Source organism: Dromiciops gliroides, chromosome 5 (genome assembly GCF_019393635.1).
Source record: "Dromiciops gliroides isolate mDroGli1 chromosome 5, mDroGli1.pri, whole genome shotgun sequence".
NCBI lineage: Eukaryota > Metazoa > Chordata > Mammalia > Microbiotheria > Microbiotheriidae > Dromiciops > Dromiciops gliroides.
The window spans coordinates 32691775-32714897 of NC_057865.1; the positions used below are offsets into that span (position 1 = coordinate 32691775).

Genomic DNA, 23123 nt, shown 5'->3' on the forward strand with positions numbered 1-23123 from the left:
TGAGACAGCAAATGATGGTCATGCTTATTTTCACAGTGACATTTGATTATGTTGAAAACTTACTCATCCTTTGGCTGTAAGGAGATACCAATAGGGACTGGCTCATCCATTGGCTGTTATGAATTTTCATCCCATTCCTATTCTGGTCTCACTATTAAACCTGGGATACCTCAAACAATGTAATTCCATTCTCAAGAACTTCCATAAATTAAGTACATAGATTTATGATATAGATTTGAAGGTATAAGGTAGACATTTGTACCACTTAGACAACAACAGTACCCAGAACCATTAATAATAACGTTCTCATTTGAAAATATTTGGGGAGTTTGGTCTGAAGAAGTCAAAGCCCTGGGATTTTATACTAAAAGACTTTACTATTTTGAAACAAAGACAAAATGCTCTGATCACAATAAGATTGTGAGGCTGAGTCTGGATCCAAACATGTATCATATCAAGTTCATCACTGATTGTATTTAAATTAAATTTTTTTATTTTTAAAAAAATTGCGAGGCAATGAAGGTTAAGTGACTTGGCCAGGGTCACACAGCTAGTAAGTGTCAAGTTTCTGAGGCCAGATTTGAACTCAAGTTCTCCTGAATCCCAGCTGATGCTTTATCCACTGCCCCACCTAGACGTCCCAATCACTAATGGTATTTCATTCATCAGGTATTGCATCCAAATAGCAGCCCTGAGTGAAACAAGTCTGACAAATGAAGGTCAATTTACCAAAGTGGGAGATATATACACATTTTTGGAAAGATTGACAAAGTTGTCATAAGTTTTGCAATCAAGCCTAAGCTTGTCACAAAGTTCATATACCTAGCAAAAGGAGAGGACAACAGGCTTGTGGCTATACAAAGGCCACTTGCAGGAATGTGACATGCCACCATCATCAGTGTGTATGCTCCTACCATGATGAATCATGATGAGGTCAAAGAAAATGTTATGAATATCTAGATACCCTCATAATCAATGTAACAAAAGAGAACACACTTGTAATTCTGAATCACTTTAATTCCAGAGTAGTCACAGACATAGAAGGGAGATGTTGGGTAGGATGGAATCAGATACATCAACAGCTGATCACTTTCTTCTGAATATTTGTATGCCTCATTACCTCATTCATCAACACTGTTTTCTGTTTACTTAAGCACAAAAATAACATTGTGGATGCACCCTTGCAGCAAACATTGGCATTTGATAGATTATGTTGTTGTAAGGAGAAGAAACAGATAGGATTGAAAGTGACAAAGGCAATGTGTGGTGCAGAGTGCTGGACTGATCATAGACTTATTCTTTCTAAGCTGAACATTCACATTAAACAAAAGTGGCAGCCTAAAGCAAGATAATGTCAACAGATCAGAGTGCTTTTTTATGTATGAACAGTTTTTTGCTATCTAGGAGGGAAAGCTGTGCCAATACATGGTTGAAAACAGAGGAAAAGGAGTGGGCAGATTTCATAAATTCAGTGTATACTACCACATTTGCTCATTTGCGCAAGAATACTCACAAACATCAGAATGGTTTGATGAAAATTATGGGGAAATTTAGAACCTAATAAATAAAAAAATGAGAACTCCACAGGGTTTATCAATAGGATCATTTGTCTCTAAGAAGGCAGCATTTAACTGAATCAAAAGTAGAGTGAGAGAGAAGTTCAGACAAATGCAGGATTGGCTCAGTAAAAAGGTAGGTGAAATTCAGTTTTATGTTGATAGTAACAATCCAAAGCATTTTATGGTGCCCTGAAGTAAATTTGTGGGCCAAAGACATATAGTACATATCAACTACTCAGTGCTGATGGAGCAACATTGATTATTAATAAAGACATGATCCTTGAGAGATGGGCTGAACACTTCTATAGTGTTCTCAGCAGACTATTTTCAATCGATGCTGAAAATGATTGCTTCAGGTTGAAGTCAATACCTCTCTAGCCAAACTTCCAACTGAAGAAGTTTTAAATGTCATTAAGTTCTTGAGTGACTAAGTGTTTGATGCTGGTTCCATTCCAACAGAGATCTACTAGGCATGAAGTCTATTGTTCATACAAAAGTTCACTGAAGTCTTCCAGCTTACATGGGAAGAGCAGGTTATCCCCCAAGAGATCAAAGATGCCTCCATAAAGGAAAAAGAAATAGGTTTTCCTATGACAATCATGATGAGGGGTTTCTCTCAGTCTTTGTAAGTAAGATTTTTGCCAGAGTCCTCTTTAATTGGCTGATCTTTTCCTTAGAAGATGATCATCTATCCCAGAGTCAGTGTGGCTTTATAAAGCACTGAGGAAAGGTCAACATGTTTTTGTTGTTGTTGTTTTTGGTTTTTTGTTTTTTTTTTTTTGTTTCTTTGGTTTTTGCTGTCCAACAACTCCTGGAGAAATGCCAGGTCTGCACAAAATGTTCAGCAATTTAACCAAGACATTTGATACTGTCATTTGTTAGGGCTTGATGAAGATCATGCCTAAATTTGGTTGCCTGGCGAAGTTCATTAGTATTACATGCCAGTTACATGGTAGCATGCAGGCATATGTTCTGGGAATAGACAATGCTCTCACACATTTCCAGTCATCAACGGAGTTAAGCAGGGCTGTGTGCTTGCTCCCACACTTTTAAACATGATGTTTTCAATAAAGTTCAGAGATACATTCAACACAAATGAAAATTGAATCAAGGGGTGGAGCCAAGATGATAGAGGAAACACATTAAACTCACAGAGCTCCTGACACAATTACCCCCCCCCCAATATCAATAAAACAAGCCCTAGAGTGACAAAACCCACAAAAGACAAGCTGAGATTATTTCTCAGATTAAAGGGGGCCTTACTGGGCTGTGAGTAGAGTCCAACCCCACGATCATGCCAACACAGGCCCCAGACACACTGCACAAGAGGAACTTACCCCTGAGCCTCCAAATCAGCTGTAGCACCAGCATCTTCTGCAATTAAGCTTACAGTTGGGTGAGATGACTGAATGGCTGACCAGGGGGAAAAGTGCATTGGTATCTGTGGGACCTAAGGAAGAATTCAGGTTTCCCACCCCAGCAGGGAGCCAGGAAGAAATCCTGAGCAGAGGGCAGAACAGGTGGGGAAGGGGCACAGGCTGGTCAAAGCTAAGAACTACCACAGCACTCTGCTGACTGGTTAACTAGCAAGTTGGCTTGAGGTTGCCTTTGGACCAAAGATCAGGCCAGGTGAGAGAAAAATCTGCCCTCCTTCAGACTAAAAAACCTGGGACCCTCTGACACTTGGGACAGTGTAGCTTGGAAGTAGGGTCCCACTGTAAGAGGGAATTAAAAGTCAAGTAAAAGACAGCACGATGAGCAAGCAAAGAAAGTTGAGATCTATTGAAAGTTTCTTTAGCAACAAGGAAGACCCTCAGAAGAGGACAACAACCTCAGGGCCCCTATATCCAAAATTTCCAAGAAAAATATGAATTGGTCTCAGGCCATGGAAATGCTCAAAAGGGACTTTGAAGTGAACGTAGGAGAAATAGAAGGAAGATTTAGAGAGGTGGAGGAAAGAATGGAAAGAGAAATGAGAGCAATGTAGGAGAATCATGAGAAAAAAGTCAAAAGCCTGAAAAGCCAAATGGAAAATGAGATAAAAATGCTCTCTGAAGAAAATTATTGCCTAAGAACTAGGATTGAACAAATGGAAACTAGTGACTTTATGAGAAACCAAGACACAGTAAAGCAAATCCAAATGAATAAAAAAAAGAGGGCAATATGGAATACCTCCTTGGAAAAACAGCTGAACTGGAAAATAGATCCAAGAGAGATAATTTGAAAATCATAGGATTACCTGAAAGCCATGAGCAAAATGAGAGTTTAGAAAGCATCTTCCAAGAGATCATCAGGGAAAATTTCCCTGATTTTCTATAAGGAGAAGGTAAAATAGAAATTGAAAGAATCTACCTATCACCTCCTGAAAGAGGTCCCAAAAGGAAAACCTTCAGAAATATTGTAGCCAAATTCCAGAGTTCCCAGGTCAAGGGGAAAGTATTGCAAGCAGCTAGAAAAGAAGGAATTCAAATACTGTGGAGCTACGATTAAAATAAAACAAGATCTACAAGCATCTACATTAAAGGACTTTAGGGCATGGAATATGATCTCCCAGAGGGCAAAGGAATTGGGACAACAGCCACAAATCACATAGCCAGCAAAACTGTGTATAATCTTTCAGAGGCAAAAATGGGACTTCAAAGAAAAAGAGGACTTGCAGGTATTTGTGATGAAAAGAACTGAACTGAATAGAAAATTTGACTTTCAAATACAAGACCCTAGAGAAGCATAAAAAGGTAAACAGGAAAAAAGAAATCATGAGGTATATTAAAAGATTGAACTGTTTACATTACTATATGGGAAGACAATACTTCAAACTCCTAAGAACGTTCTCAGTAAGGGATATACAGAGGACACAGGTATGAACTGAATATGAAGAGATGACATCTGTAAAGCATTTATTTTTTGTTTATCCTTGTTGTTTGTGGGGAAAACATGGTGGGGTGTCTTATGTCTGGGGCCGGATTTGGGCTCAGGGCCTCCTGGGTCCAGGTCTGGTGCTTTGTCCACTAGGCCACCTGGCTAACCCATGATGACATCTTTAAAATAGGGCTGAGAGGCAGGAAGAATGGACTGGAGGAGGGGAAAGAGGAGAGGTGGACTGGGGAGAGGTAGCTCACATGAAGGAAACAAGAAAAAACTTATGGAGGGAGGGGAAGAATTGGGGGTGTGAGTGAACTTTACTATCATCAGAACTGGCTCAAAGAGGGAATAAAATCCATACTCATATGGGTATAGTAATATATTTTTGCCCTGAGGGAAAGTGGGAGGGGAGGGAGATGAGGTGGGGAGGGGGAGAGAAGAGGGGAAGGAAGTATACATTGGGGGAGAGAGCAGTAAAAAGCAAAACACTTTTGAGGAATTTCAAGATGATCTGCATAACTGCACAAGTATAACATATTGAATTGCTTGATTTCATAGGGAGGGTTGAGGAGGGAGGGAGGAAGAAAAATTTAGAACACAGAATTAGTTCAAAGACCTTAATCTCATCAGAGTGGGCTCAAGGAGGGAATAACATTCACACCTAATTGGAAGGAGTAATCTATTTAACCTTACAGGAAAGTAGGATGGAAAGAGGATAAGGAGGGAAGGGTGAAAGAAGGGAGGGCAGAGCAGGAGAGGGAACAGTCAGAAGTAAAACACTTTTGAGGAGGAATAGGGTAAAAGAAGATAGAAAATACAGTAAATATCATGGGAAGGGAATAGGATGGGGAAATACTTATGATGATTGAGTATAATGGCAAAACGTATGGTACCTACTTTGCTGGGCTATCGTGAAGAAAATTATTTGTCAAGTTTAAGGTATTATAGAAAAGTTATTATGAACAGGATGCTATCAGAAAAGCCTGGAAAGACCTATGTGAACTGAAGCAGAGTGAAATGTACTGTTGTAACTTTGTTCTAAGATAATTCTGTAGTCAGTGTAGCCTCTGAGGCTGTGATACAAAATATGGATTAATTCTCTCTCATGCTAATTTTGGCCTATTAATTAACAACAACGAAACAGAGGCTCTCCACCAGCCAACACCACATTATCCATACATGGAACTATCAGTTCCAGCAAATAAAGAAACTTTTAATGCTGTGGACAAATTTGCTTAATTTGGCAATATATTTTTCAGGAATATATACATAGATGATATGTTTAATACACATGCTACCAGAGCTAGTTCAGTGTTTGTGTTTGGAAGACTCTGAAAGTAAGTGTAAGAGAGAAGAGGTATTAGACTGACTGCCAACCAAACTGAAGGTCTACAGAATCATCATGCTGACCTCATTGTTGTATGTCTATAAAACCTGGACAGTATATCAGCACCATTCCAGGAAAATGAGTAGTTTCCATTTGAATTCTTAGGGAGATTCTGAAGATCACCTGGCAGAATAAGATATCAAATCCTGCCATCTTTTCTTAAGCTGAGCTACTAAGCATAAAAACTGCTTCAGAGAGTGCAACTCTGATGGTCTGGCTATGGTGTTTGATTGACAAAAATATGTTTGTCTAAAAGACTGTTTTACAGAGAACTCATACAATGAAAGCACTAAGATAGAGGTCAGAAGAAGTGATACAAAGATACTCTCAAGGTCTCTCTGAAGGACTATGGAATTGATGAAATATGGGAGACATTGGCACATGATTGCCCAGCATAGTATGCCCACAATAAAGAAGTTGCTATGCTCTATGACAAAAGCTGAATTGCAGTACCCCAAAAGAAAAGTTGAGATGTGCAAATTTAGAGATATCTCCACTGTAAATGTTCATACAGACTATTTGTGACCAACTTGTGGTAGAGTCTTCGAAGTTTGTATTGGTCTGATGAGCCACAGTTGGACGTAGTTGGCATTGTTAAGTCACTTTTGTCCTTTTCAAATAAGTGGACAACAATAAACAGATTGGGTTTTTATTTATCAGTATACATGTTGCTTCCCCCAGTAAAACATAAGCTCCTTGATGTAGGGATAGATTTTGTTTTGTTGAGTAACCATGTATGTAACTGAAGAAAAACCTTACACTTCAAGCTCAATATAAGTATGGCAATGCCATTCATGAACAATACTCATTGTAAAAACTCACTATACATAGAAAATCCCTTTTTTTCACTAGGAATTTCTTTAGAACAACCTGCTCCAGGGGGAAGCTACATGGCACAGTGGATAAAGCACCAGCCCTGGATTCAGGAGGACCTGAGTTCATATGCATCCTCAGACACTTGACACATACTAGCTGTGTGACCCTGGGCAAGTCACTTAACCCTCATTGCCCCTCAAAAAAAAGAACACTTTACTCTAGTATCTTTGCTTAGAAAATCCCTAAATGGGGTCATGAAATGTAGGACACAAGAGAACAACAACATGTGTACATACAAAATATGTAGCTCCTAATTTTTAAAATTATGTTTACAAATCGTATACATACTTTTGAGGAGAAATAGGGTGCATGTATTTCATTCACCATACTCCTTCAAATGCCTCTTTTCTCCCTATATAAAGTGACACATTCTAGGACCACTGAACAAACATGAGTAAAAATGTGCTCTGGGACCTGTCATTCTAAATTATAAATGTCTTCTTGTATCACATCACTAACAGACTGGTCAATTATCCACCAGATGCTGGTAATAATAACGTGTTACTTTATAAAACAGTTTATAAATAGAAACATTTTCCCTTTATAATTTTTTCTGGGGTGAGGGAGCTTCTTTCTACTCGAGATATTGCTCAGTGTGGGTATTGCAAGTTCACAACACTATAAGGACATTGAGAGTTCAGAAAATACCCAAGAATTTTATGGCTAGCTTAATCCACTCCATTCCATTGCTTAAATCTGATCCTACTTTTTGTGAATCTCCATAACAAAGCCCTTGTTTACCAAGAACTTTAATTATCTAAATGGTTTATATGAAAAAGGGACACTTTTTTGTTGACACATTCTATGCTCATAATCTGTTATTTGTGCAAGGGAAGTTTAGCATTGCCCTCTCTGAGGGTTTTCATAGTTTGACATTCACTACTCTGGAAGTAAAGGTTCTGTTTTTCATCCTCTTCCATCCACACATTTATGTGCCTCCAGGTTTTCATACCTGAAACAAATTTGTGGCACTCTTTCTCTTCCCTCTATGGGTGACATCTATAAAGAAATAGCCTGCTTCTGGGGAAAATGTCTACAGCAAAGAGGCTTCCTATTTTATAATAAAATATGCACTTCTTTGTGAAAAAGAAGAGATATTGATATCTCAAAATTCTTAGTACAATGCAATTTAAAAGAGTACTTTTCCATGGGAAAATTTGAAGTAGTCAGGTACTCAATAAAAGATTGATTTTTAAACCTATATCTCCTTAGAAGTTCTATTGCCATAGTTCAGCCACATACAAAAATGACCCTGTTTTATTTTGGTTTTGTTTTTGGTTTTTTCTGTTGAAATAATTAAAATGTTTCACTAAGAGGCAGTGTGGTCTAGTGGGTTCAGAGTCAGTCTTGAACCCCAGGCAACCTAGGCTCAATATTGTAAGGGGCTGACATTCTAGGTATGATGTCTAAAATCTAATGAGTGGTTACTCCAAATTAGAAGCTTTAGCAAGAGTTTAGTGTTTTAAGTATTTATTAAAGAGCATAAGAAGCTAGCGATCAGAGAGAAAAAGGCCAAGACACCTTCATCTATCTATCTAAGAGAGCCAGCATCTCTCCTCCAGACAAGTCGAGGTCCCGGGCCAAAAAAAAAAGACCTTGGTCCTCCTTCCTTCTCCCAGAAGCCTTTTGTGCAACAGGAACCAGGGCCATCCATACACACAGCTCCAAGCTAATTGGCTGGTAACATTGTTTGACATAACTAACAGGTGGTTCTATACATGTAAGTTCCAGATGGCAGGCAAGTTCCAGACGCTAAAATCACATGGTTTCTAAATCAAATGCTTTCTCTTCATGGAGGAGCTTCCCTGCAATCTCTCTCCAGCAAGGGGTGTCATTTCCAATTCTCACAATATGCACTTCTAACCCTTACTAGGTGATCAGAGTTAAATCATTTACCTTTTCAGTGATCTAGGCAACTTCCTAAGTAAGAATGAGCAGTAGAGAAGTTATTAACTTGAATTGGTAGAGGCAATTAGTTGTCTTAGCAGGGAGTTCCTAATACTAAAGAAATCACAGCTAAAGTTCTTACCTATATTAAAAACAACACTAAATATCAATAATGACAAACAATTTGCTAAGTGACAATGTTAGTTAACCTCAATATATCAAGTTATAGTAACAGTTTTTATTAACTCAAAGTCTTCAATAATAATCTTATTTGTCTTTTCATTTTTCTTCATTTACTTTTCTGAATAAAATAATACTTATTGCATACTCTATGTATATGATTGACTCATATCAACTTTCCATATTTTTTCAATTTTATTTATGTTCTCACACTTATGAGATGAAATGTCATCATAATATTCCCATACTATATAAATTAATAAAATTACACTTATGAAAGTCAAATATTTAACCATCTAGATTGGTTTTAGATATTTGGAATTATATATAATGTTTTTGTGAATTGTTTGGACAGCTTGTATATAGTTTTGATAATATTTTAGAAGTGTTGTATCAAGAAGATCCATTCTATTAAAATTTAGAATATATCATTAAAATGTTTTATTCCATACCTTTTCTACATGCATTGACAGGGAGAAACAACTCTAGAGAAAAATATCTCTGAAAGGCAACTAGGTTTGTGAATATATACCACTTTATATTCACTTACAGTATATAGAAAAGATATATTCATGTCTGGTCCACAACTGGGCATCTAAAAACTTAGGGAAGGGAAAGAGACTTTCTAATCTACTACTTGTAGCTCTTCTCGAGATCTAAGACATAGCAGATTGTTTCTTGTGATTAAACTCTCCAAAGAATTGCCATAAAAGGAGACAAAACATAGGAGTTAGGGATTACTCATGATTGCCACCACATGGGAATATTTCCTTCGTTCCCAATTATAAAAATACAAGAAGCCTTGTTTATCAAAGGATATGCCAGTGAAGTTTAAGCACAGATTGGTTCTACCAAATTGGAAATGCTTTCAATATAGTATCATCAATCTAGAAGTAGAAAGAACCTTGGGGCTTACTAATCTGAACCCCTCATATGAAAGATAAGAAAACTAAGGCAAGTGAAGTGGTGACTTGCTTAATGTCACAAAATGTGAAAAAAATTTAATTCCACAATGATTTGCTTAGGGAAAAAAGAATCTTAAAATTCAATGTGAGGTGATGAACTTTTGGCCATGGATAAAAATAGAAAACATTCCTCAGGCCTTAGTTTGGTACCAGAGTAGATGGAAAGGAAATTGACAGTTCTACAAATCATAGAGTTTATAGATCATCCAGAAATATAAAATTAACTCTAAATATTTGAATATGTGAACTTAGTCCAGCAATCAAGAGTTGATAGTCTGTTGGATTTACCTATAAACTTTTTGGAATTTTCAGCATAAATGAAAGCAGAAGAAACAAAGAAATTGCAGATAAATGAACACATGCTTCATATCCTGCCCTTGAAGAAACAAATAAATCACTTGTTGGAATAAGTTCCACCCTCAGCTAAATACTGAGGATACAAAGAGAAAAATGAAACAGTCCTTGCTTGCAAGGACAGTGAGTTATTATTATAGGGGCACTTGGCCATCTCATCTCATCTTGCAGTAATCACAATGAGCATAAGTATATACTGAATTCGACATGTTGGTTCCACAGCTGCCTCACTTATCTCTCTTGCCTCTGGCATTGGCCTTCTTATATCTTCTGTGTTTTTTTTAATGTTTCATTGATGCTTAATTGTCTTTTCTCTTCTGTTCTTTTCCTTTCCTTCCTTTTTCTTTCTCTTCACTTCCCTTTCTTTTCTTTTTTCCCTTTATTGTCTTTTCTTTTCTCCTTTCTTCTTTATGCATTGAATTTCAAGATATCTCAAAGAAGAGGATCATTTCTAATAAAATAAACAAACCGGAGGCAGTACTTTTGCAAAACTTTAAAAGTGACTTGAAGGGCATTAGCATCTGCTTCTGTATATGCCTCCTTTCCCTTTTCTGTGAAATCGTTATAAGAATACTCTTTACATACATCTACAATATCATTGAGAGGGAGGGGGGGGTGTGACTAAGTGATGCAGTGCATAAAGCACCGGTCCTGGATTCAGGAATACCTGAGTTCAAATCCGGCCTCAGACACTTGACATTTACTAGCTGTGTGACCTGGGCAAGTCACTTAACCTCCATTGCCCCACCAAAAAAAAAAAAGAGAGGGAGGGAGGGAGAGAGAGAAAGAGAGAGAGAGAGAGAGAGAGAGAGAGAGAGAGAGAGAGAGAGAGAGAGAGAGAGAGAGAGAGAGAGAGAGAGAGAGAGAGAGAGAGAGAGAGAAGGGTATTATAGAAAGAAAAAGGCTTCTGCAAATAAGTTTCTAAAGTAGATCACACCTTCACAGTCATATAACTGATAACTGAGAATTTAAAAGAATATAATGTACCATTGTCTATTAATAGATTTTTGACTTTAAAAAATATTTTACTTATGAGAACAAAAATCAACCTTAGAAATTTGCTGTGGACACAATCTTTTTTTTTTCCATGCAGATTTTAGAATCATATAAGATACTATGAGAGATATTACCCCAGTAAGAGCTTTGTTGAAAGACATACATAAATGTGTATATACATATATACATATTCTCATATAATAATGAATAATATGTGGTACAAAGTCCAAATAAAAGAAAGTTTTCTTATTGATTTTGAGTGCTTATAAATACTGTTATTCCCAGGTCACAGTATAATTACACCAAGTATTGGAATACTATCAAACCTTCTCGGAGAGAGGAATATTAAATAGAAAGACCAAGTTAACCGTTCATTATGGAAAAGACAATGTATGATAAAGTATATGGCATACATTACAGTACAGATGATATAATTGTTCTTTGAGATATTCCATCAATGTATGTGCAAATATGAAAAAGATCCATAATTTTAAAGTACTTGGATTCTGTGAAAGAAGATCTTTGGAGAAGCAACAGGAAGAAAAGAGGACTTGGGGTAAACAAAAAGGATAAGAACAATGGAAAAACAATCCAGAGGTTTTTGGATTTGTGGGGAAATTCCATAGATTGTGTTTTAGGAGAAAAATTTGAAACAATTTAAAGAAACGATGAGATTGACAAGATGAAATATGAATAAGACTCAATCTGACAGCAAAAAAGAGTTGAGGAAATGGACCCAAAGGGGAGAAAAACTCTAGGAGAAAGTAATGATAGGGGCAGCTGGGTGGTGCAGTGGATAAAGCACCAGACCTGGATTCAGGAGGACCTGAGTTCAAATCCAGACTCAGACATTTGACATTTACTAGCTGTGTGACGCTGGGCAGGTCACTTAACCCTCATTTCCCCGCAAAACAAAAACAAAGAAACAAAAAAGAAAGTAATGTTAGTTGCTAAGTCAAGGAAGTAAGAAAAAGTAAGGAAACCATTTTTAAAATAAATGTTACCCACATATCTTATTTTACATCCCTTGAGTTGGCCAGTGTATCCCTCCCCCACATGCTTCCCAGAGAGTCATACCTTATGAAATTAATAATAAGAAAAAAGTGAGCAAAACTACCCATCAAATTAGACAACTGTACAATGTTCCACACCAGTGCACTCTTATTTCAGCAAATTATCTGGGGGAGGATTTCTTCTCATCTCTATTCTTTGGGACCAAGTTTCATCAGTGTAATTTTGCAGCAATTGGTTTTTATTATTTTATTGTAACAGTTCTTTCCATTTCCATGGTGGTCATAATTGTGTTTACTATTTCCACCATTCTAAGTAAGACCAATTGTTGAGAAGGTAAGAATTTAGTGAGAGAAGGACAAAGAAGTTGGGCATAGTTATAAAATGTTTAAACACTGATTAAAAGGGGCTAAATATTATGAAGACATAGACCAGTAAAGGTATTAAGAGGGAGAACAAGGATAAGAAGAAAAGAGTAAAGAGAAGATAAACGAATGTAAATTATCAGTAAGAATGAAGAGCAGAGAAAAGTTTTTGACATGTATTTCATATACATATTTAAGGAACTCCCACTTTTTGTTTTGTTTTGTTTTTTTGTTTGTTTTTTTGTGGGGCAATGGGGGTTAAGTGACTTGCTGAGGGTCACACAGCTAGTAAGTGTCAAGTGTCTGAGGCCGGATTTGGACTCAGGTCCTCCTGAATCCAGGGCCAGTGCTCTATCCACTGCACTACCTCGCTGCCCCCGGAACGCCCACTTTTGAATAAAATTAAAATCAGTTCAAAAAAAGTGTCGAGATTCAATCTTTTGCTTCAAATATTCAGTGGTCCTTCTTCCTTGCCTTCTTTGTGTGACTGATGGTCTTCCATCCTTTTAAGGATGGTCTTCCATCCTTTTATCACTTAAAAGTATTACTTTTTAAAAGTATGCTTTCAGCCTTCAGCATATCATTGTGAGTAAATTGCAACTTAAAGTAGGAATATATAGGTTGTACATATGTATGCATGGAATACAAACACAGACACACAGAGACAACACACACACACATATATATATATATAAATCTGTATTTTATATTATACATCTATGCAGTTGCTATGTATATATATATATATATATGAGTAACCTGTGTATATGTGTATATTATATATGTATGTGGGTGTATATACATATTCATATGCATATGCATATCATGGGCACTGGAGAATGTTATAGAGAGTCAGCCTAGAAAACATAGTTCAAACTCGTCCCTGACAAGACTCTGTCCTGGATCATCTTCTCTTCTCTATCTTTTTATTCCCTTACCAGGGACTTCTTCAGCTTCCACAGGTTTAAATAGGAACTTTCCCCAATACCTGTCAGATGTATCTACCTAGCCCTAATCTCTTTCCTGAGCCCCAGGCTTGTGTCAAAAATTGCCTATTGGATGTTTCATGTGGGCTGTTTCATAGCTCATCTTTAGCTTATCCAAAATATAATTCATTATCTTTCCATCTTCTGAAATTGAGTATAGTTTTTTGTTGTTGTTGTTGTTGTTGTCCTTAGTATAACCATTCATCTATTCTTATAACTGCTAGTGTCTTCCAACCCTGAGTTTACTTGCTTTCTATCCTGTGCATGTCTTCTATGTACCTAGTTATTTTCACGTTTGTCCATTGCATTAGGATATGAGTTTCTTCAGTTAACAATAGTAATCGTGAAAAAGAGAAAAGGGGTAAATATGTACAAAATTATTTATAGCAACTCTTTGTGGTGGCTAAGATTTGGAAGTCAAGGGAATGTCCATCAATCGAGGAATGACTGAAGAAGCTGTGGTATATGATTGTAGTGGAATGGTATTGTGCTATAGGAAATGAAAAACAGGATGATCCCTGAAAAACCTGGAAAGACTAATATGAATTGATGTATAGTGAAGTGAGCAGAACTAGGAAGACATTGTGCATAGTGACAGCAGTATTGTTTGATGAGCAATTGTGAATGACTTAACTACTCTCAGCAATACAATGATCCAAGACAATCCCAAGGGACTAATGATGAAGCATACTATCCACCCCCATAGAAAGAACTGATAAAAAGAGCACTTGTGGTTTGTACATATCAGATTGGTTGCAGTCTTGTGGATGGGGGAGGAAAGGGAGGGAGGGAGAAAAACTTGGAACTCTAAAACTTAAGAAAATAAATGTTGAAAACTACTCTCACATGTAACTGGAAAAAATAAAATAAATGTTTGTTGAATTGAAAAAATAAATTTAAAAAAAAGAAAAGATCATGAATTTCTTGGGAGAAGGAACATTTTTTTTTTACCTTCTTTGTATCTTCAGTGTTTACTACTACACATATATTTGACTAAATCTTGATGGAATAAGTAATCTTAGATTCTCTGTTTCCTTTCTACCTACAAATAAAATCAGTTGTCAGTTCCTATTGCTTCTCCTTCCACAACTCTTCTCCCACCTATTCCATTCTTTCCACTCACACAGTCCATCAGCCTAGCTCGAGTCTCATCATTTCTCTTGAGGACTATTGCAATAGGTTTATGTTTTTTTTTTTGGTCTTAAGTACCTCCTCACCAATCCATCTTCCACAAAATTGCCAATATACATTCCTTAAGCTCATCTCTGAATCCTGTCACTCTCTTGTGCAAGAAGTCTCAGCCACTCCCTATTTCTTCTAAGATCATAGGATCATGGATTAGGAGCTGAAAGGATCCTGGGAAGCTATGTAGTACTTCCCCCTCATTTTACACATTACAAAATTAATTCCCTATTTATTTAAAATCTACAGCCTGATTCAAATAATTCTTTAAAAGCCTTTCTTACTTCTACCCCCCTCTACTTCATAAACTTTATTGGGCAACTAAATTAGCTTTGGTATTTTTCATCACACAGAAACTTCTAGCTCCTCTCACTGTATTTTGTGCATGCTGTCTTCTGTCTCTGGAAAGCTTTCCCTGCTCACCTCTGCCTTTCAGAATCCCTCTGAATTGTTCAAAGCTGAATTCAGGAACCACTTTCTATATGATGCCTTTTCTGACCCTCCCCACACCTAACTGCTATTACCATCCTAGAAAAATTGCCCTGGCGTAATTTATTTATTTATTTATTCATTTATTTACTTATTTACTCATTCATTCATTCATTTGTTTGGTTTTTTGTCTATTTATTTCTCTATCTATCCATTCATTCATTTATTCATTCATTTGTTTGTTCATTTGTTTGTTTATCTATCTATATATTTATTAATTTCTCTATCTATTCATTCATTCATTTATCATTCATTTCTTTGTTCATTCATTTGTCTTTGTTTTTCTGGGGCAATGAGGGTTAAGTGACTCTCCCAGGGTCACACAGCTAGTAAGTGTCAAGTGTCTGAGGGCAGATTTGAACTCAGGTCCTACAGAATCCAGGACTGGTGCTTTATCCACTGTACCACCTAGGTGCTCCCCTTGTATTTATTTTTGTAATTTTATATATGTGTATATGCACTGTGTAGATATTGTTTCTTTAAATAGAATGCATGTTCCTTGAAAACAGAGATTGATTCCATTATTCTTTTTGTAACTCTAGCACCTTGCACGATATTTAATGTTTATTAATGCTTATTAAGCATCTGCTTGATGCTAGGCATTTTGTTAGTGTATACAATGAGAAAAAGATGCAACAGTCCCTGCCCCCCCTCCAAGGAGCTTATTATCTATTGGGAGAAATGTCACAGAAGTATATACAAAACTTAAGATAATCTCTGCACTCAAGGAACTTAAATTGTATTGAAGGAAAAAAAACATGCTCCTATAAGTAAATATAAAATCTATACATAGTAAATGCAAGGTAATAATGAGGGACATTTCATCTGGAAAAATGATGTCAGTATTTTAGTAGATTGAAAGCTCAAAATATAATCAATTATGGGGGCAGCTAGATGGCTCAGTGGATAAAACACAAGCCTTGGATTCAGGAGGACCTGAGTTCAAATTTGGCCTCAGACACTTGACACTTACTAGATATGTGACCTTGGGCAAATCACTTAATCCTCACTGCCCCGCCAAAAAAAAAAATGTAACCAATTATTTTAAGGTGGGCAGCTAAGTGGCACGGTGCATAGACTCAGTCCTGAAGTCAAGAAGTCTCAACTTCCTGAGTTCAAATCTGGCCTCCGACACTTACTAGCTGTGTGATCCTTAGCAAGTCACTTAACCCTCTTTGCCTGAGTCCCTTGTTTATAAAATGATCTGGAGAAGGAAATGGCAAACTGCTCTAGTATCCTTGCTAAGAAAACCCCAAATGGGATCACAAAGCATCAGATATGATTGAAAAAAATGACTGAACAACAATGAAACGTGAAGGGTTTTCATATGGGAGAAGAACTAGATTTATTCTACTTGATTCTGGTCAATAAAAGAAAGAGCAATGGGGTGGGGGTGTTGTAGAGATTCATAATTAGGTATAACACAAAGAATACAATTAGAGTGATACCAATAGTAGATAACCAATGGAAGGCATATTTTTCAGGCCTAGGTTGGGTTAGATAGTCAGTGAGGCCCTTCTAATTATACTCTGTCTCTCTGTGCCATTCATCAATATGGAGAATTTCCTATAATTGTCAAATTGGTAGATAAGTACCAGTTATTTATCTGAAGCACAGAGAGCCTGGGTGATTTTCTGGACTTGTATAGCTCCTAAATGTCAAAGGTAGGATTTCAACATGCATTTTTCTGGCTTTAAATTCATTTTTCTCTATATGCAATCCTATGTTCCTACTTCATTAGTATATACATATGAATACATACACACATGTAAACACATGTATCTGAGGAGGAGACTGGAATGATTTGCATGTGGAGAATTATGCAACCCTTTAAATGACCCAAATATCCTCACTGTTATAGTCAATCACTCATCATTTAATTACTAACATTATCCCAGTGATGTGTTACCTAAGGTTCGGGCCTAGGAGTCTGTAGTAAGAATCTTCTCAATGGAGGAGAGAGAAAAAGTACTCAATAAATTTGTTATGTGTGAAGGGAAGAATTGGGGAGAGCTTGGGAGAAGATAATTTTTTTCTAGAATGCTGTCATTGAGAAAAGATACATGGGTTCAAGGCTTTCTTTAGAGAAGTTCCAAGAAGAAAATAAAAATCTGTGAGAAGAAGGTGACATGTAGATGAGGATAGCACCTTGAACATGTCACTATTGCTACTCTAGAAACTTAGGTGTATTGGTGATTCTCTGTAGCCTGTGAGCTAAGATAGAACATTCTCAGTCAGAGAGCTCATTCATGCTGTGTATTTTCTGATATATTTTAATTTGTATAACATCTCTAATTTCTGTTGGCTATTAGCTTGGATAAATGAGTTTATTCTGACTATTTAATATATGCAATGGTCTTTGTTTAATTAACAATTTTGGGGAAGGGAGTCAAGCCTTTGGAGGGCTAAAGAGGTCAAGAAACTACCCAAGGTCACATGAACAATAAAAGTAGAACTAGTATTAAAACATGTCTGTTGAATACATATCTTGTATCCTTCCCACTGAATACCTATATACATGCATGTACATATGTACATATATATGTATATGTGTGCATATATATTCACGTATATACACACATGCATATATATATATATATATATATATATATATATATAGGCAATTGGGATTAAGTGACTTGCCCAGGGTCACACAGCTAGTAAGGGTCAAATATCTAAGGCCGGATTTGAACTCAGGTCCTCCTGACTCCAAGTCCAAAGCTCTATCCACTGCACAACTTAGCTGCCTCTCAATAAATATATTTCCAAGGTTAATTCAAACTAACATTCTATGATTCTTCAAATGTAGGTTGGGGTATTCCTGTCTCATTAAAAGATAATGACTGCAAACAATTAAGCATGTATTAGGGCACAAAAACCTCATAGTCAACTGTAGAAAGGCAGATCATGATTCAACAAGAATGACATGTAAGAAAGAGCCATTGAAAGGTGGACCAAAAATTAATTGGAAACTAAATAATTTCATTTTAAAGAATTAGTGGGTCAAACAACAAATCATAGAAACAATCAAAAACTTAATCCACAACAATGACAATAATGAGACAACACACTAAAATCTATGGGATGCAGCCAAAGCAGTACTTAGAGAAAATTTTATATCTCTAACTGCTTATATCAATAAAAAAGAGAAAGAGGAGATCAATGAATTGGGCATGCAACTTAAAAAGATAGAAAAAGAACAAATTAAAAATCCCCAATTAAATACTAAATTAGAAATTCTGAAAAGTAAAGGAGAAATTAATAAAATTGAAAGCAAAAAAACCCTATAGAATTAATAAAACTAAGGGCTGGTTTTATGAGAAAACCAATAAAATAGATAAACCCTTGGTTATATTTGATTTAAAACAAAAGAAGAAAGAAGAAAACCAAATTACCAGTATCAAAAATGAGAGGGGTGGGGAAGCTAGGTGGCACAGTGGATAGAGCACCAGCCCTGGATTCAGGAGGACCTGAGTTCAAATCTGGCCTCCAACACTTAACATTTACTAGTTATGTGACCCTGGGCAAGTCACTTTACCCCAATTGCCCAGGACACCCCCCCAAAAAAATGAAAGGGGTGATTTCACCACCAATGAAGTGGAAATTAAAGCAATAATTAGGAACAATTTTGCCCAACTGTATGCCAATAAATTTGACAATCTAAATGAAATGGATAAATATTTACAAAAATACAAACTGCCCAGGTTATCTGAAGAGGAAATAAAATCCTTACATAATCCCATATCAGAAAAAGAAATTGAAAAATCCTTTAATGAACTCCTAACAAAAAAAATCTTCAGAACCAGATGGGTTAACAAGTTAATTCTACCAAATATTTAAAGAACAATTAATTTCAGTATTATACAAATTATTTGGAAAAGTAAGTGAAGAAGGAGTTCTACCAAATTCCTTTTATGACACAAATATGGTGTTGATACCAAAACCAGGCAGAGCCAAAACAGAGAAAGAAAATTATAGACCAATTTCCCTAATGAATATTGATGCAAAAATCTTAAATAAGATATTAGCAAGGAGATTACAACAAGTGATCACCAGGATAATACACTATGACCAGGTGGGATTTATACCAGGAATTCGGGGCTGGCTCAACATTAGGAAAACTATTAATATACTCAACCACATCAATAAAAAACAACAACCAAAATCATGATTATCTCAATAGATGCAGAGAAAGCTTTTGACAAAATACAGCACCCATTTCTAATAAAAACACTAGAGAGCTTAGGAATAAGTGGTGCCAGGTAGCTAGGTGGAGCAGTGGATAAAGCACCAGCCCTGGATTCGGGAGGACCTGAGTTCAAATCCAGCCTCAGTCACTTGACACTAGCTGTGTAACCCTGGGCAAGTCACTTAACACCAATTGTCTCACCAAAAAAAAAAAAAAAAAAGGAATACGTGGTGCTTTCCTCAAAATAGAAAGCAGTATCTACCTAAAACCATCAGCAAGCATTATATGTAATGGAAATTAGTTAGAGGCATTCCCAATAAGATCAGGGGTGAAACAGGGATATCCATTATTGCCTCTATTATTTAATATTGTACTAGAAATGCTAGCTTATCAATCAGAGAAGAAAAAAGAAATGAAAGGAATTAAAACAGGCAAGGAATAAACAAGACTATCACTCTTTGCAGATGATATAATGGTATAGTTAGAGAATCCTAGAGTATCAACTAAAAAAATTACTTAATACAATTAACAACTTTAGCAAAGTAGCAGGACATAAAATAAATTCACATAAATAATCAGCATTTCCATACATAACCAACAAAGTCCAGCAGCAAGAGTTTGAAAGAGAAATTCCATTTAAAGTAATGATAGACAACATAAAATATTTGGGAATCTACTTGCCAAGACAAACCCAGGAACTCTATGAACACAATTACAAAACACTTCTCACACAAATCAAATCAGATCTAAGTAATTGGAAAAATATCAATTCCTTGTGGATAGGCCAATCTAATATAGTAAAAATTACAATTCTACCTAAATTAATTTACTTATTCAGTGCCATACCAATCAGACTACCTAAAACTTATTTTATAGAGATAGAAAAAATAATAACAAAAATCATCTGGAAAAACAAAAGGCCAAGTATATCAAGGGAAATAATGAAAAAAAAATGCACAGGAGGGTGAGCCAGCTATACCAAATCTGAAGCAGTCATCTGGTACTGGCTAAGAAATAGAGTGGAGGATCAATGGAATAGGTTAGGCACAGGAGACACAGTAGTAAATGACTTTAGTAATGTACTATTTGATAAACCCAAAGACTCCATCTTCTGGGATAGGAATTCAATATTTGACAAAAACTGCTGGGTAAGGGGGCAGCTAGGTGGTGCAGTGGATAGAGCACTGGCCCTGGATTCAGGAGGACCTGAGCTCAAATTTGGCCTCAGACACTTGACACTTACGAGCTGTGTGACCCTGGGCAAGTCATTTAACCCCAATTGCCTCACCAAAAAAAAAAAAAAAAGGAAAAGAAAAGAAAAACATTACTGGGAAAACTGGAAGAGAGTAAGGCAGAAACTCATCATAGACCAACATCTTATACCATATACTAAAATGAAGTCAAAATTGGTACATGATTTAGACATAGGTAAACTAGGAGAGGAAGGAATAATTTGCCTCTCAGATTTATGGAAAGGAGAACAGTTTATGACCAAACAAGAGATAGAGAATGTTATGAAATGCAAAATGGATGATTTTGATTATATTAAATTAAAAAGGTTTTGTACAAACAGAAGCAATGCAGCCAAAATTAGAAGGGAGGCAGAAAATTGGGGAAAAAAATTATAGCCAGTATTTTGGATAAAGGTCTCATTTATAAAATATATCGGTAACTAAATCAAATTTATAAGAATCCAAGTCATTGCCCAATTGAGAAATGGTCAAAGGATATGAATAGACAGTTTTCTGATGAAGAAATCAAAGCTATCTATTGCCATATAAAAAAATGCTCTAAATTACTATTGATTAGAGAAATGCAAATTAAAACAACTCTGAGGTACCACCTGGCACCTATAAGATTGGCTAATATAACAAAAAAGGAAAATAATAAATGTTGGAGAAGCTGTGGGAAAATTGGAACACTAATGCATTGGTGGTAGATCTGTGAACTGATCCAACCATTCTGGAGAGCAATTTGGAACTAAGCCCAAAGGGCTATAAAGCTGTGCATACCCTTTGACCCAGCAATACCACTTTTGGGTCTTTTTCCCAAAGAGATCATATAAAAGGGAAAAGGACCCACATGTTCAAAAATATTTATAGCTGCTCTTTTTGTGGTGGCAAGGAATTGGAAATTGAGGGGTTGCCCATCAATTAGGAAATGGATGAACAAGTTGTGGTATATGAATGCAATGGAATACTATTTTGTTGTAAGAAATGATGAGCAGGTAGAGTTCAGAGAAACCTGGAAGGACTTGCATGAACTGATGATGAGTGAGATGAACAGAACCAGGAGAACATTGTACACAGTATCAACAATGTTGTGTGTTGATCAACTGTAATAGACTTTATTTTTCTCAGCAACACAATGGTCCAAGATATTTCCAAAGGACTCATAATGGAAAATGCTCTCCAAATCCAGAAAACAAACAAACAAAAAGAACTGTTGAATCTGGATGCATATTGAACCATACTACTTCTATTGTTTTTGTTGTTGTTTTTCTTTTTTGAGATTTTTCCTTTTTGCTCTGATTCTTCTCTTATTACATGACTAATGCAGGAAAAAAAAAAAAAAGATAATGACTGGCCAGAAGTGCAGGGAAGGGGAGTCGCTGTGGTTTCCTGCTTCAATAGTGCTTGAATGGAACCCGATGCTTGATTCCTGGCCAGTCACCCTTAGCCACCTCTCCACCTTCACCCCCACTAATGAACATTTCCCCATCCTACACTTCGAGCAGAGCCATTCACCTCAGTTGCCCTATCCTCAGCCTCAGTCGCAGCCACTGTGCAGCCACCTCCTCCCTCTACTTCCTTGTCTAAGCCACCTCCACCATCTCTGCCATCATGATGACCTCATCTCACTCTCAGGTGGGACAGAACTACCACAAGGACCTTGAGTCTGCCATCAACCAGCAGATCAACCTGGAGCTCTATGCCTCCTACATCTACCTGTCTATGCCTTACTCCTTCACCCGAGATGACCTGGCCCTGAAGAACTTTGCCAAGTATTTCCTACAACAGTCCCATGAGGAGTGGGAGCATGCTGAGAAGCTGATGAAACTACAGAACCAACGAGGTGGCTGCATCTTCCTGCAAGACAACAAAGACCAGACCCTGTTAACTGGGAGAGCAAACTGAATGCAATGGAGTATGCTCTGACCTTGGAAAAAAAATGTCAATCAGTCATTACTGGAACTGCACAAGCTAGCAACTGACAAAAATGATCCCCATTTCTGTGATTTAGTTGAAACCACTACCTGGATGAACAGGTGAAGTCCACCAGACAACTGGGTGATCACCTAACCCACCTGTACAAAATGGGGACCCCCAATACTGACATGGCAGAACATCTTTTTGAGAAGCACAGCCTTGGAGATAGAGACAATGAGTGCTAAGCCACACCTGGCCTCCCCCACACCTGGGAGCTGTGGGTACCACTCCTCCTATCTTTCAGTACATGTATATTTTGGTTATCTAAACTTTTCATAATCTGTACCAAAAAAAAAATACCACCATTTACATGCCAATAAAGTGACTTGGTACTGATGGGGGGAAAAAAAGATAATGACTAAGAAAGTAGCTTGAATTTTAAAAATGTATGTGCCCTATACAAACAAAATTTAAAGAAAATATAAATAATTCTTATCCAGTACCCACTCTCTGAGAAGATCAGAGCAGACCAGCCTAATCATCCTAATTTCCTATTTCTCTACAGGTAGGAATCCAAGTCTCCCTTGGAGAAGAATGGAAAAGATTCCAGAGATATATTCTATTCATTCTTTATTGGGAACTGCATTTACATAGACCCATGTGGCTATGTGTATAATAAACATGGG

General features: G+C 36.7%; 1 pseudogene; it reads left to right on the forward strand.

Annotated features, from left to right (window-relative positions):
• The window catches only part of LOC122728685, a 46666-nt pseudogene extending 23984 nt beyond the window's left edge, over positions 1-22682 (forward strand).
• Positions 22683-23123: the final 441 nt, after the last annotated feature.